The sequence below is a fragment of the Zootoca vivipara genome, chromosome 6 (genome assembly GCF_963506605.1).
Source record: "Zootoca vivipara chromosome 6, rZooViv1.1, whole genome shotgun sequence".
Lineage (NCBI taxonomy): Eukaryota > Metazoa > Chordata > Lepidosauria > Squamata > Lacertidae > Zootoca > Zootoca vivipara.
Genome location: NC_083281.1, coordinates 38,740,459 through 38,756,015, shown reverse-complemented (window position 1 = coordinate 38,756,015; position 15,557 = coordinate 38,740,459). Strand labels below are relative to the sequence as shown.

General features: G+C 47.8%; 1 protein-coding gene across 8 annotated transcripts in view; it reads right to left on the bottom strand.

Moving 5' to 3' along the window:
* Positions 1-15,557, bottom strand: part of MAP7D1 (MAP7 domain containing 1) — a 62,138-nt gene that overhangs the window by 42,224 nt on the left and 4,357 nt on the right. The window lies entirely within an intron of this gene.

Sequence of the window (15,557 nt, the reverse complement as noted above, 5' to 3'; positions counted from 1 at the left end):
GGAGATTCACTGTCCCGAGACTCCTATGTTGGAGAAGATCACCTGGGGGGGCAGTGCCGGATTCTGCATCGGAATGGACAGACATGTTTTACACACCTGTCTCACTGTAAATAGACTGCACTAATAAAAACTGTTTAAAGACAAGCATGTGGAGCGTCGTTACTCTGGAGTAGTCGCAAGAACCCCTGACAGGTAAGCCTTTGGAAGCTCACAAACAGGATGTGACCATAGCACCCACCCACACCCAAGTTGTTTGTACCCAGCATCTGACAACCCTAGCTCCAACTATGTAAACGTTCAGCAGCTTCTGCCACCAACGGCAGAACAGACTGCAAAACAGACGGCAGCAAATTGAATTTTGATACTTTAATGCAGGGGTCCCCAGACTTACCGGCGTTTGGGCCGGTTCCCACCGCGCCGATTGCGCGGCGGGCCGGAGGACGGGGCCTGTGCGGGCCGGCGGGTGGGGGAGTGTGCGCCCGTGGGAGGCCCATATGCATGCGCACAACGGATTTTTGGGGCTTCCAGGGTGGAAAAAGGGCCAAAAATCCGTTGTGCGCATGCGTATGGGCCTCCCCCCGACCCGGAAGTGCACCAGAAATGACCTCTTCCAGGTCGGGAGAGGCCCATACGCATGCGCACAAAGGATTTTCGACGCTTTTTTCCCAACCCGGAAGAGCGCTGCCGCGCTGCGCGCCATAAGAGCAAGCGGTGGGCGGCGGGGGTCATCGAGGGCCGGTTTGGAAGGCCAATTGGGCCGCATCCGGCCCCCGGGCCGTAGTCTGGGGACCCCTGCTTTAATGGAATGCAACTGAGCATAATTCTGCATATTCCTTGAAATGCAACAGCAGGTGCCCTGCAACAGGTGGCGGACGCAGTAGGCCTGAATTGGGAAACCCTCTTCCTCTGAATGTTTACCCACAAAAGGCTGAGCATGCTTCGATCAAGCCCCCCCCCCTTTTCGGCGGGGTGCGGGGAGAGAGACAGAATGAGCAACACCAAAGCACCTTAGCTCTGCAGAGCAGAGTTAAAAGCATCTGGGAACCTACTGGAGAGAGCGAAGAGTTTTCAAAGCAGAAAACTACTCACTCTTTAGGATTCTTCAAAAAGCAATGCTGACAGCTGGGGCTGGTGAGAATCAAAGGAAACAAATTGAGCTGTTTGGAGATGTGGATCTTGAAAGCATATGGATGACAGCAACGCTTGCTAAATTTCCTAAGCTGGCAAATGCATTTTATTTATTTTATTTGTACAGTATTTACATATTTCCCAATGACAAAAAAAATGTTATCTTGGTGATTTGCATTAAATAAGGCTTGCCATTCAGGCAAAAAATGACATCAGGTGTGGGGCAAGAGAAGCCGCAGTTGCAAAGGAACAACAGGAATTTCTGAGTGTGTTCCTGATTGTTCTTTTGCAAGTGTGGCTTTGCAATTCAGCAGCTTAAAAACCTGGCACGCAAAGGAAGCCCTGCTGTTATGAGTGCCACTTGGGAGCTCCCAACTGGAGTTAATCACTGATGAAAGTGCGAGTTTGCAATTGGCACCAAATTTAAACAGTGCCAAATATAAGCCCTGCTGCGTTTAAATAAATCTAAGTTAATAAACCTTGAATTAGCATTGTATGCAAACCCAGCCTGGTGCCTTAACTATAGTCTGTAAATGAAAATATGCCATGGTTGTTCTTGGATTACTCTGGTCTAGTTTGCACAATGTGGTGAGCTAAACTATATGGCTTACTATATGGCTTACTGGGACCACACAAACCAGAACTTTGCTGGTATAAAATTCAGAGGGTTTTAGCAAGAAGTTACAGAACATGCCCTACCTGGAAACAAAGCAGCGTGCCCAACCTGAAAATTATGCAGGCGCAAACAGTATTGAAAGTGAGGTTGCATATGACCACCCCAATACCATAATGAGCGCAAATAATCATAAACACACAATAAAAAAGGATGTTGGGAGGGGCCCTTAGAACCACACCATTAATATTGGGGTGTGTACCCAATATTCATTGCAACCACAGCATTCAGGGAAAAGAGATTTGAATCCTTTCTTTCCCAAGGGCAGCTCCAACACAAAAACACTGCCAAGAAGATGCTGCAATGTCATCTTCGCATGGTCTATGTTCGAAGACCAAGGGGCATTGCTGCTTTTCCCAGGCATCCTTATGCTTGAGGGGGGTCGGATCCTAATCCATATCAGTCACTGGAGGCACTGGAGTTGGTCCCGACTCTGCATTAGTTAACTTGGAGGATGCCCCAACACATGATCTTGTCTACGTGGCGCCAGGAAAACCCTGGCAGGCATCAGATAGGATTTTGGTGCAGGATATCAGGAGCAGGGCAGACAACTGGGTTCAACAATCACCCACCCAGTTGCATCCTTCTGTAATTAGGGGATGAGAATGTGGGGAGGAAGTGATATCAGGATATATATATATATATATTTTACCACCATCAGTGGTGGCAGCCAGGGCAGCTTGTCTCAAGGACTCCCCAACACACAAGTAGTGAAGGCAGCTAAGCTTCTTTACACAGGATTGCAGGCTGCATTTTTCTCTCTGCCTGGTCACCAATTACAGGGTGGAAGAGCCAGCGGACCCCATCACTGAAGGGAGCCTCGGAGAGCTTAAGTATGGGGTTTGCAAAGCCACAGCTGCAAGAGCAGGCAGTCCCTGCCCTGCCTCCTTGGCTCCAGCCCACAGAGGCACATGTGGGGCAAATGGATGGGTGCTTTCAAGAAGGCTTAGCAGGTCTGGATTCTGCTGTGCGTCCCGGGAGATCCTTTCCATTGCTGCACCAATGGGGCCAGGGTGGGTGCTTCGAGAAAAGATATGCAAGAGGTGTGCCCAGATGCAAGCCACAAGAAAGCGTCTCCCATGCTAGCTGCTGTGAAGGGAAGAGGCACAGTGCCAGAGGATGTCTGCATTCTGATGCAACTCCCGTTCGCTGGAAGCTGGGCTTGCAAAAGGGAGTTGCATTGTGCCACTCAGCAAGACAGACGCTTGACTAGAAGCTGACTTTCTTAGCTTCTTTATTCATAAAAGTATTTGCACACCACTAATTCATATAGAAAAGATCAAAGAGGTTCACAACAACTGTACATAAAACCATATAAAGAAAGTTTTTTGTGGGTTTTTTTTTAAAAAAGGAATGAGCTAACTGTTGTGGAAAGATGTATTCTTAACTGCCTGCATAAGCCTGATGGAATAGAAAAGTTTTCTGCAGGCATAGAAGTTGAAACAGAAGGCGCCTGCTGACTCTCTGTTGGCAGAATATTCCACAGGAATGGGCGGTGACACTTAAAGGCACAGTTCCATGTTGTCAAATGAGCCTCCCCAACTCCAGGAACATTCCAGCGACATTCCATCAGATGATTATCAGGGCAAGAGCTTAAGTACCCAACACTTGCAAATTAAAAAAGAACACCACTGAACCAGTATTAGAAATTAGGCAGGCACCAGGTGCATTTTGCGACTGGTGCGTGTCCAACTGCAACCACGTGGAGATCTCTGGATGCCGGGTTGGTGACTAACATCTACAACTGGCTGGCCCCTCCAGCTTCTTAAACAAGTAAGCAGAAAAGGTTAATGTGGGCATTTCTTTCCCACATATTTATCCAAGGAGTACATGGTTTACCCCCACCCGCAGTTAATCCCCGCAATCACCCTGTGTGGTAGGTTGAGAGGTTGTTACTGACCCAAGGTCACTTAGTGAGCTTCATGACTCAGTGGGGATTTGAACCATGATCTCCCAGGTCACAGGTGTCATTTGACAAAGAGCTAATTCATATATCTGAGTTTCTAACACTGCCTTGAACCTGGCTTGGTAGTAGATGCAGTGCAGATGCTCTAACAATTGTGTCGCATGTTGTCGACCAGGTGCCCCCTTTAGCAATCTGGCCACTGCATTCTGCACTAGCTGGAACTTCCATATCAGGCTCAAGGGCAGCCCTGCATAATGCAAATTACAGTCATACCTCTGGTTGCGTTCGCTTCATGTTGCGGATTTTCGGGCTGCGAATGCGGCAAACCCATAATTGTATACTTCCGGGTTTCTCCGGGCGTGCGCGCGCAGAAGTGATCTGCACACTTCATGCACGTACAGTAGCAGTGCTCTACTTACGGACTTTTCTGGGTGTGAACGGCACCCCGAAACGGATCAGGTTCGTAAGTAGAGTTACCACTGTACAGTAATCCAGCCTTGAAGTTATCAATGCATGGACTACAACGATCAGACTATCCCTGCCCAGGAATGGAGAGGCAATCTTGATGGTGCATTCAGCCACATTTTTGTTAAGAGGAGGGGGAGACAGAGACAAAATCAAAAGAAGAAACGATCAGGAAAGGAGGAAAGGGATCTTTAAATGCATATTTCAAGCTGAGCTTGCTAACATTACCAAGCCCTTGACACCAGCTTGCCAACTTTGCCATATGCGTCTACAGACAGGGCCTTGAAGGTGCTAGACTGGAAGAAATGTCAAGCGGTGCAAACCCCACCTTTGGCACACAGATCAGATTAGCTGTTTTTAACTCTTCCCAAGATAGGCTCTGATAGACTACTATTGTGATTTTCCACCCTAGACGTCAGCCCTCAGGCCCATGTCCCATGCAAAGGTCACCTTAGGAGCATGCAGTTTGTGGACTACAACTCCCATCTCCCCTGAACACTGGCTATGCTGGCTGGGGACAATGGGAACCTGAGTTCAATCCCTGGCATCTCTAGATAGGGCTGGGAAAGGCCTGATGCCCCAAACCCTGGAGAGCTGCCACTCAATGCAAATAACCCTTATCTGGTAGGCTTTCTGTGTTCCCCCTTCTTATGCTCTGTTCTTACGACCTGTTCACAAGTCCTTGCTCAACAACAGGCTCACATGTGTGAATGAGACATCGTAGATCAAACACTGCTGGGCAAGACTTTCATATCACTTAAAATGCAGCACTTTTCCAGTGGGCTGAATTCAAAGGCCCCAGCAACCACCATTACTCTGGAAAAGCCTCAAGAATATCAAGTTTGCACTTCCCATGAGAGAGTTTGTGTTCAGTCCAATTTTAGTTTGCAACTAGAAAACAGAGCGAGACGGTTCCCAGATTGTTGGGAAACAAATGCGACTGTACTTGGACTGTTCTGAAAGAGCCATTCCTTTCCTGAAGAACAGAAATAGCCTGATAAAACATCCTTCGGTCTCCGTTACACCCTGAAAGGGAGAACTGGGTGCCTTCCACAGCATGGAGTGCAGCAACAGTGGAGACAACTGGGGAACAACTGACTTAGACAAGTGGCAGGGCATCTCAGGCCCAGGGGAGAAATGTGGCGCTTCTGACCTTCCTATCCGGCCCTTGGGACTCTCCCCAGCCACACCCCTCACTTCCTTGAGTGTTTTTGCCTGGCTAGAATATGTCTTTGAATCCTGATAAGCCTGTTGCTTGTCTGGTTGGAGGACAGAGAGGGCTTTGTGAGTGTGAAAAAGCTAGCCTAGTGTGCAAATGATCCCTGACCAGCTAGCTAGGGATGATGGGAGTTGTAGTCCAAAAACAGCTGGAGACCCAAGTTCGGGAAACACTGCTCTAAAATGACTTTGTGAATCTGTGGTTCTCTCCTGCCTCTTAGGTGGACCTGGAGACTCAATTCTCCTCAAGGATCCTGATAACAAGTTCCCCAACATTCAAGCAATACACGTTATCAGGCCTTGCCTTCATATCTCCAGACAAAACAAACCCTGTCCTTTTAAGCCTCCCCCCCCCCCACGTTCTGCCTTCCCTGCCAAGTAGGCCAATTTAGCAACCCTGCCCTGCCTTGTCCAAAGGCTTTCCTGAGCTCCCATCCTTTCTGCCACAAGGTAGGGCCCTGAACCAAATGCCCTTGCCTAGGTGTGCAGCTGGGTGAGGGACAAGGTGGTAAACAAGAGTGAAAATGCTCTGCCTGGCTATGAATGGCAGAGCTGAAGAAGGGGTTTTTGTGAAGAGAACAAGTCCCCTGCAAGGGAGGCCAGTTTTATTCTTTCAACATTTCAAACTCATCAGCAGAGGAAAAAATTACCCTACTCTCCGCCCTGTGTCTGCTGAATATTGTGACTTTGTAAAGGGTCATTTTTAGGGGGAAATGCAGCTGGCCAGAGGGTGCTTAACCCTTCCTCTCCCTGCTGGTTTTCCTACTGCAAACTTCCTGGTAGTTCCCCCTGCCTCTCACAATGCATATGAGACATAAATCCAGCTGTGAGAAAGATGGTTGGGGAAAGGGAGTTGCAGTGGGTGGAGAAAACCTTTCAGCAACCCTAGCCCACCAGTCAGAAAAAAGGTGTATACAGGGTTCAACTTTGATTGAAAAGACCCATTGAAACGAATGGCCATGACTAACTTAGGTCCATTAATTTCAATGGGTGTGAGCTGAATAAAAGTGAGTTGACCACAACCAGTAGATACCGCTCTAAACATTCACATTAATTAGCAAGCTCTGAGTTAAGGAACCTATGTCTGCCGAAGCCACATACTCTGTAAACTTAGGCTGAATTTGTTAAGGCAAGATTCGAACTGGGGACTTTCCAAAGGGGGGGCACTGATGCTGCACCCAACAGTGCAAATCAGGAACTATAAGCCTGGCTGGTTACCTTTAGAGAAGCTCCTTTTAGTGCCCTCCCTTAAGGCATGGCTGCTTGATCACAATGACAGGTGTTCTCAGCCAGGTGTAAAAAGGTACAATTGCGAGTTAATCTGCAGGAAGTATTTGTGTGTCTGTGTGTTTAATGAGGTGTGCAGTCTCTCTGGGCATACAAGCTGTGGCAGCGCCGTTCCCTGGGATGTACGACCTTGTGCAAAGACAGGAGGGCAAGGGGAAAGAACTCCTGTACCACCTTTGGGGCTGGGGGCAGGGATGTCATATCAGTGTCAATCTAGGATCAGCTAGCTAGAAGGGAATCAGGAAATGGCTTCCTGGGGCTTTCTTCCAGTTTGGGAGAGGCCAAAGCAAGAAAAATCAAAGCAATTGTTTCCAATATTCAGGAAGCAACTTCCCGGCTCTGCTGTCACTGACCACACCCAGAATCAGCATTTCACTATGTTGATCTCATTATCAGGAGGGATATTTGGTTGTTGGAAAATGACTGGTGTCACTTTTGTGGATGTATTTGCAAAGCTACCCTGACCAAACTGGATTCAAGAGAGCAGGTTGGCCTTCAATGCATTTAAAGCTCACAACAATGTGCTCTCCTAATGCCCCACAACCTTGAGGACTAGAAGGTTAATGTGTGAGCTGACCCTATTGAGAAACATATTGGTGTTTGTTGTGACATAAGGCTGTGGGAGAGGTTTGCTCATTGTGTTTGATCCACAATAGCAGGCTTCCTCAAACTCGGCCCTCCAGATGTTTTTGGCCTACAACTCCCATGATCCCTAGCTAGCAGGACCCGTGGTCAGGGAGGATGGGAATTGTAGTCTCAAAACATCTGGAGGGCAGAGTTTGAGGAAGCCTGCACTATAGTGCATTCACAAAAGCCAATGATCTTTTGAGGCTGCAAGAAATTAACGTGTGTGTATGAATCAGGCTTTGTCTTGTATGTGACAGGAGTCCTGTCAGAGGCACATCATCACATTTTAAAACTGGACTAAGAAACCTGGAATAACCGCCACCCTTTGGTACAACATTCACAGAAAGAGTGGACAGAGGTGTCCCTTACAAATGAGGACATACATATTCACACCTTTGAATTCCTCAGCACAATGCATAGTTCTTATGAGAAGCAGTCCTAACCATAGTGTGGGTGAAAAAAAAAATCCTCACTCCACCATCAGCAAGGATATTACCTGCACACGAGTAACATGTCAAGAGGGCTAAAGTCAGCCCCACACTAGCAACCAAACCTGATGTGGCCAAATACTGTAAAGTAAATGACAACTGGTAGTAGGAATGTTGGGACTAGGAGCTGGGAGACCCAGGTTCAAATCCCTGCTCAGCAGTGAAACTCATTGGTTGCCCTTGGGCAGTCATTGCCTCTTAGCCAAACCTACCACATAAGGGTCGTGGTGAGGCTAAGATGGGGAGGAAGAGAACCAAGTATGCCACCTTGAGCTCTTTGGAGGAAAGGTGGGATATAAATGTGATAAATGAAGCAAATCTGAAGTGCGAGGATATGATCCTGTGTATATAACACAGGAGGGAAAGGAAGAAAACCCAGGTGGTAGGGGTGTCAACAAACCAGATGCTCAGATAGGACAGGTTAAAAGGGACCACTGGGGAGTGAGGTCAGCCATTTCCCCCACTCAGCTACAGGTGCTGTCAGACACAGCTAGCATGGCTGGTGGTGGAAGTTCTAATTAGACTGTCAACATCTGGAGGGCCCCATATTGACTACCCCTGGGGTAGAAAATCAAAAGTGATTCCCCCCAGTCATCTATTTGCCTGTAAGTGTGGTGAGGTGAGAGTGTGGTGTTGTGGTTAGAGTGCTGGAAGACCACAATTCAAATCCCAATTCAGCCACCAAGCTCAGCCTAACCTACCTTGCAGGGCTGAGGTGGGGAGAACAATGTATGTCAGCATGAGCTCCTGATCCACTAGTTTCCATTTTCCATTATCCATCTGCAGATTGGCCAAGTTCAGAAACAGGATAGAATAGCTTTGTAAATAAGCTGACAAAATTTACCAGAAGGCCAAAAATAAAAAATAAAAATAAATTACTAGTCTGCTGCAAGCTGGTAAAGATGGGGCAGAGAGGTCTGTCCCTCCCACAACAGCTTGGTTTCTACGCTGCGTACAGGGGGTGGTCAGTGTTCTCTAGCCTTCCTCCGCCAGCTCACTCCCTCACATGTAGTGGAATCCCATGTCATGTGTGGCTTACCAGGCTAGAGCTTAATTACAAGGGTGGGATATAGATTATTATAAAAGTCTCTATGGTGATATTCTTTTCTTTAAAAAATACCAGGCTAAAACTACGGTATTTGAGATGGTTCATAGCTGAAAACAGCAATGTAACGTTTAACCATTAAATAATTTTCTTTTTCCTTACGCCATAAAGCTTCAGTGTTTGACAGAACCAGAGGGAAAATTGAAATGGCAGCCCTAGTCAAAAAGGATCAACATTTTCTTTCCAGGCTTTGGAAAGCAGGGTAAAAAGGTTGGGTGTCCCAGAGGCTGAAAAGAGTCAAGTGCACCAAAGAAAGAGAATAGATGCTAAAAAGTAACATCTGCTTTTCTCATTGTTAAATGACCACAAGGCAAAACGCAATACAAAAATGACTAGAAGCATTGAAGAGAGTTCAGATTTTCTTAACACCAATTGCTATTTTCTCCTCTGTCACATATGGGGAAAGGATTAATTGTTTTAAATCCCTCAAGGACCCCAATGAACAACTGCATATTTGAGCACAAGGAATGATTACTCTTAATAAGATGATGAATCTCCGCCAAACTTTATCTAGCAAGCCTGAAGAAGTCATGTGTCCGAGGAATCAAATTTGCTAGTCCTACCTGGCATTAAGGGGCAAACGGAGGATTTATCAACCTACAGGCTCTCAAGGAACATAAGAACTGCTGGATCAGACCAGAGTCTGTCTAAATCCAACATCTTGCTTCCAACATCAGCCAGCCAGGTGCCTCTGGAAATTCACTAACACACTATAAAGATGATGGCATTCCCAGCTTCTTTTAATCAGAGGTATACTGCCTCTGACCACGAAGTTTGGAAGCTGCATTATAGCAAGTCAGAGCATCAGCACTAACTGGCAGCAGCTCTCCAGAGTTTCAGATAGGAGTCTTTCCCTGACCTAAGTGGAGGTGCCAGGGATTGAACCAGGGACCTACTGGATGCAAGGCATGTGCTCTGCCACTGAGCTATAGCCCTTCCTCAAGTCAGACTGTTAGTTCATCTAACTTAGTACTATCTATACCAGGGATGGGGGAACTGTAGCCTTCCAGTTTTGCAGGACTCAAACTCCCATCAGCCCCAGGCAGCACGACCAACAGCCAGGTTTGGTGGGAGTTGTAGTCCAACATCTGGAGGTGACTCATTTCCTGGTCAACACTGACAGGCAGAAGCTCTCTTGGGTTTCAGGAAGTGGTGGTCTTTTCCTAGCCTTCCTGGAAATGCTGGGATTAAACATGGGACCTTTTGCAGGAAACACGAAAGTTAAGCCTTTGACTCAGCTGCTGTGTTGATTTACTTTTCCTCCAGCCATGGCAGCGAGTGGCCATTGCCTCACCTGAAGAGTAGGGAGCTTCATACATTAATTCACTGTGTGAAAGAAAATACTTCTTTTTGTTTGTCCCAAACCAACTTCTGCAGATCGCCTTTAGATCAGCTGGCTCAGAGGTGTACTGTTATTTGCGGGGTTTGGGGGGGGGAGAGAAGGAGGATGTCTCCCTCCCCCAAGATTTCCGGTCCATGGCAAAAGCACAAGGAAAAGCGTGTTTCCAGATGACAGCACCTCTCTGCACGAAAGCAGTCAAAATAACTCTTTCTGCAGGGTGAGAGAGAATGTAGATTGCTTAGAAGAAAATAAACTTAGAAGAGAGTGGTTTTAAGAAAGGGAGAAATCCCTGAGGGGACCCTGTACAAAACTCAGGCTGAGTCTGAAATTGCCGGGCCGCTGAAGCATCCTTTGTGGATAGATGGCCTATGTGCGCACATGGAGTGTGCTTTTCTATACATGCGCGCGCACACATACCCTGGAGAGACATCAAGAAAGGATAGCGGAGGGCTGGAGCCATTCCCTACCTGTGGCTTGGCAGGGACTAAGGGGCTGTGTTTGGCTCTGGGGTGGGAGCCAGGCGTTGGCTTACACTTGGGTTAAAATATACATGAAGGAAAGCCAGCCAGGGAACCTGAGATGCCCTGCAAGGCCCGTCACTCCCAGTCACAAGTGCTCCATCACGATGCAGCTTTATCCAAGCTGAAAGACATAGGGAGCCCAGGGAGCCCAGTAACAGGGCACCTGCTACTTCTTGGCTATGGGAAAAGGTTGGGCAGATTTAGAAGAACACCTTGGAAAACGACAGCAGGGGCTGCTATAGGGTGCCTACGAATGCACACACCGCTCAGAAAAATCTGGGGTGTAGGCAATTGTCACAGCATCTGTGCCCTTTCTTGCAGAAATCCAGCCATGATCCCCAAAGTGCAAATGGTGAATGAAGGAAGGGGGGAACACTTTGTGTGCAGAATCATGTTGGAACAGGGGCTCCATAAACATGCACACCAAGTTGCCAGTGGCAACCCCCGCCCTTTGAACTGGAGGGTGGAGCTGGGGAGAAGGCTCACCCCCATGGCTGCACTGAGCTTTAGAACGATCTAGAAAGCAATGAGAACCTCACTGCTTTCTGAGCACCTCCGAAATACAGTGGAACTTTGCGGATGAGTCCCTTACTCCCCAGCCTCCACCAGCTCCAACATGTCCCCAACTGGGCTTCAGAGGTGCTCAGAAAGAGGCCTGCAGACCAAATAGTTAGATGTATTAGGCAATGTCAGGCAAGTCAAGTCATACACCGGCTGCATTCACACATAAGGCAATGTTAAAAAAAACTCCTTCCAGTAGCACCTTAGAGACCAACTAAGTTTGTCATTGGTATGAGCTTATCTGAAGAAGTGTACATGCACACGAAAGCTTATACCAATGACAAACTTAGTTGGCCTCTAAGAGTCGGACACAACTAAACGACTAAACAACAACAACAAAGGTGCTACTGGAAGGAATATTTTTATTTTGTTTCAACTACAGCAGACAAACATGGCTACCTAGCAGTAACATAAGGCAATGGTTTGTTTTAGCCATGGGTTTGTTCAACAAACGCCAAGCCAGCTCACAGATGACCAAAGAATCCATGGCTTATTCCGACACTTAGCTTGTTTTCCATCAGCTCCTGTCACATGCCTCTGTAGCCTGAAGCACCTCTGGTGAGGGGTCGCCAAAGAGACCACAGTTAAGGTGCCAGTTGGGTTCAGTCATACACCAAACAATAGTTAAAACAAGCCGCAGTTTGCAAGCCAACAACAAATCATGGTTTCACGTCATGGTTTGTTGGCAGGAAACAAGCCATGGTTAGTCTACTGAGCTGGGTTTGCACGTTCAAACAAACGACAGTCAAGTGAAACAAACCATAGTTCAGTGATGTGTGAACCAGGCCACTAAATAGTTCCTTTCTCCCAAAGCACTTCTACCAGAATCTTTCACAGCCCTACCTAGAGATGCCCGAGATTGAATCTGAGACGTCTTGTGTGCACAGAAAGCGCTTTGCCACTGAGTTATGGCCCTTCCCCGCTGCTTTGGTGCTTCCTTGCAACGGCTCCCTGGGAACACTGCTTGGCTGCCTAGGCATACCCTGCGCACTGTGCACAGATTCCACAACTGCCTGAGCCTCCCCCATCTGCAGATCATCGAAACAGGAAAGGAAAGGAATGTCCTGCTTCATTCTAAACAATGGGAGGCTCTGAATTTTTCATCAGCCTGAGAAACGGGCAGCTAGGAGAGCTAACAGAGCTTTGGTTGCTCGACAAAAGAAAGTTTGATCAATTAATTCATTAATTCAACCATCTGACGCAGCAATCTCGGGTTAGGGGTGACTCAGCCATGTCTGCAAGAGGGACTTCCAGGTGGGAGGGGCTTATTCATCTTTTCATTCCTCCACCCCACACAAGGGGCCACCAAGCCATGCTTAGCCATGTCTTTTCCAGCCAGAGCTGCTGGGTGGAGCTCATGAAGCAAATGCAAAGCCAGCCTCAGGGCAAACTCTTGATTATTCAGCGATCATGCTGAGTGTACATTTGGGGCCTGGTCACTTGTTCCCTACCAGAACGATTGCAGGACAGCAGCAGAAAAGGGTTGGGGTTGGTGGGACTGCAGTGACCAGGACCGCTCAGCAATACTCCAAGCTGCCACATATCTGGTCAGGCTATTGCTCCATCTACCCCAGTACTGCAGGGGGACAAATGCAGTGTTTTCTAGCAGCTTGGGTGGATTCAAAAGAGGACTGGAGAAATGCACAGAGGGTAAGGATATCAATGGCCATGTTCTAGCTCCACTGCCTTAGACTTCCAATTGCTAGGTATCACAGGTGGGGGGAGAGCTTTTGCTTCCGGGTTCCCTTTGTGAGCTGCCCATTGGAATCAGTTTGGTCACTACAGGAGCAGGATGCTGGGCTAGGATTTGGCCTGAGCCAGAAGAAAAGCTCTTCTGAAGTTCAGGCTTGTGGAGTCTGTTCTGTGTGTTTCTTACTAGAATCCCGAGATCCACATACTGGAGCCAGCTGCAAAAAAACAAATGTTTAGCGTTCAAGAATTCTGAGCCCAGGAAGCTATTTTGAGCACCAGAAATGGCCTGAACTCAAATTCCTTCCACACAGACATCAGCTACTGGTGGAGTAAGGTGAGCCAATGGTTTGACTCTACCTAACACAGCTTCCTAACTCCCTAATCTAATGGAAAGTCTGGATGGATGGTTTGTAGTGCACTAGGGCTACAGGTGGGAACATCTTGCTAGGCTGGAGGAAGGACTGTAGGTCTTCGGCAGTTCTAATCCTTGCACATGCACACCACCATATGACTGCAGCCCTGAGCTGGAAATCAAGGAGCAATAAACGAGTTGGTTCAGCTGGGGAAGGGTGGGAATAAAGCACCTATTTGGCTGGGGTGCTGCTGAATACAAGCCCCAACCAAGAGGCCCACAAGGCTCGCTCGCTCTGCAATGCCAGACTGCTCATCCTCAGGCCTGTGGAATAATCTTTTCCAAGATGGGTGGGAAGCCTGTGGCCCTCCAGCTGGGGGTGGACTCCAGCTCCCACCAGTCTCAGTCAGCATGGGTGACCGTGGATGCAGTCCAACAACACCTGGGGCCACAGGTTCTCCACCCCTGCTTTATGTAGGGAAGCCTATCATGGGAAATGTCTTGTCCCACACTTCAGTCTCCCCATCCCCCACCAGCAGTCTCTGTTTGCCTTGTATTTACTTTTGCTAATCTAATATGGCGAGGGGGATCAATATGTTTTTGGGTTTTGCAGCAGCAGGAACTGACAGCAAAAGATAGGGCTTGCTTCCAGGTCTGTGGCAAAAAGTAGATTTGAAAACCTGATCCAAGCCTGACCCTGTGTCCAAGGATCAGGGCCTAAAGCAGGTGAATGTCTGTTTGGAAGAACAGGTTGGTGGGCATCAGTAGGCCGCACAACCTGCAATTAATGGGGAGAGAAAAGGCAGAGAAAAGCAAGCAGCCAGAGGCCAGGCTGAGACTAGAGCAAAGGCTGGTTGTCTACCTTGGGCACTGAGCTAAAAATGTGAAGCATGAAAAAATTCACCCAGGCCGACTTGTCAAGGGAGGTGAGATCAATTCAAAACATCATACAACATTCCTGATAAACAATTCAGTTTTGAAAGTATTAACGTCTTCAACGCATTAAAACAGGCAATGCCAATCATGGTTTGTGGCTGCGTAAGGGGCTGGAGCCACAACTCACACAAAATAGGGGGAACTGATAAGCAGCAATACGGATGAGATGCTATGCCAACAAGCAATTTCACAAATGGCCTTTTAGCGAGCACATTGCAGCTGTGGGGTCCAGATCCTGATTGAAGCTCACTTGTGGGATGGGGTGGGGGGCTTTAACCCTTTGGCCCCTGCTGCAGTTCAGATTAGATTTCACCCCCAGCTCAATGTTTGCTGCTTGCTTTTTAAAAGTCATTCATGAAATTGATAGTTCTGTTAATGGCATCTCATCTAGTTTGGCAGAGAGAGAGAGAGAGAGAGAGAGAGAGAGAGAGAGAGAGAGAGAGAGAGAGAGAGAGAGACCTACAAACCTAATACAGACTCTGCCAGGCCACAGTTTCTGCACCAGGGATGGGGAGCCTCAGACCTAGGGGACAAATGTGGCCCTTCAGGTCTCTCCACCTGGCCCTCAAAATTCTCCCAAAGGTCACATGCCTCATCAGCCCTGCTAGTGTTTTTCTGCCCAGCTGGAATGTCTTTGAATGCATGGATGGAGAATTGAGAGGGGTTTGCGACATTTACATCAGTATTTATCCAGCTGTTTTTGGACTACAACTCCCATCATCCCTAGCTAGCAGGACCGGTGGTCAGGAATGATGGGAATTGTAGTTCCAAAACAGCTGGAGAGGCCTCAGTTTAGGAAACACTGATTTACATTATCTGTTCCATCCATTTTTTGCCTCTGGGCTCACATGTGGCACCCAGGAGGCAGCCCAGGAGAGAATGTGGTCCTCAGGCTGAACATAGTTCACTACCCCTGGTCTAGTGGCAGCTTTGCATCGTTTCAGACAAAGGTTCAGATGCTGGGGCCTGAACTTGGGAACTTCGGTATATAAAGCATGTGCTCTACGGTTGAACCACAGCAGTATTGTCTGCAATGACTTGGCAACAGTTCTACTGGAGTTTTTCCCAATAGTACCTGAAGATGCCAGGGATTGAACCTGGGACCGTCTCTGTGCAAAGCAGAAGCTCTGCCACTGAGCTATCTCATCCCTAGTGTGCATGCATAGAGAAGCCTGCGCACAAACATTAAAATGTATCACGCGGACGCGGTACACAATCCTCCATTTCATACACTACAGATGCTGAGATGTACTCTG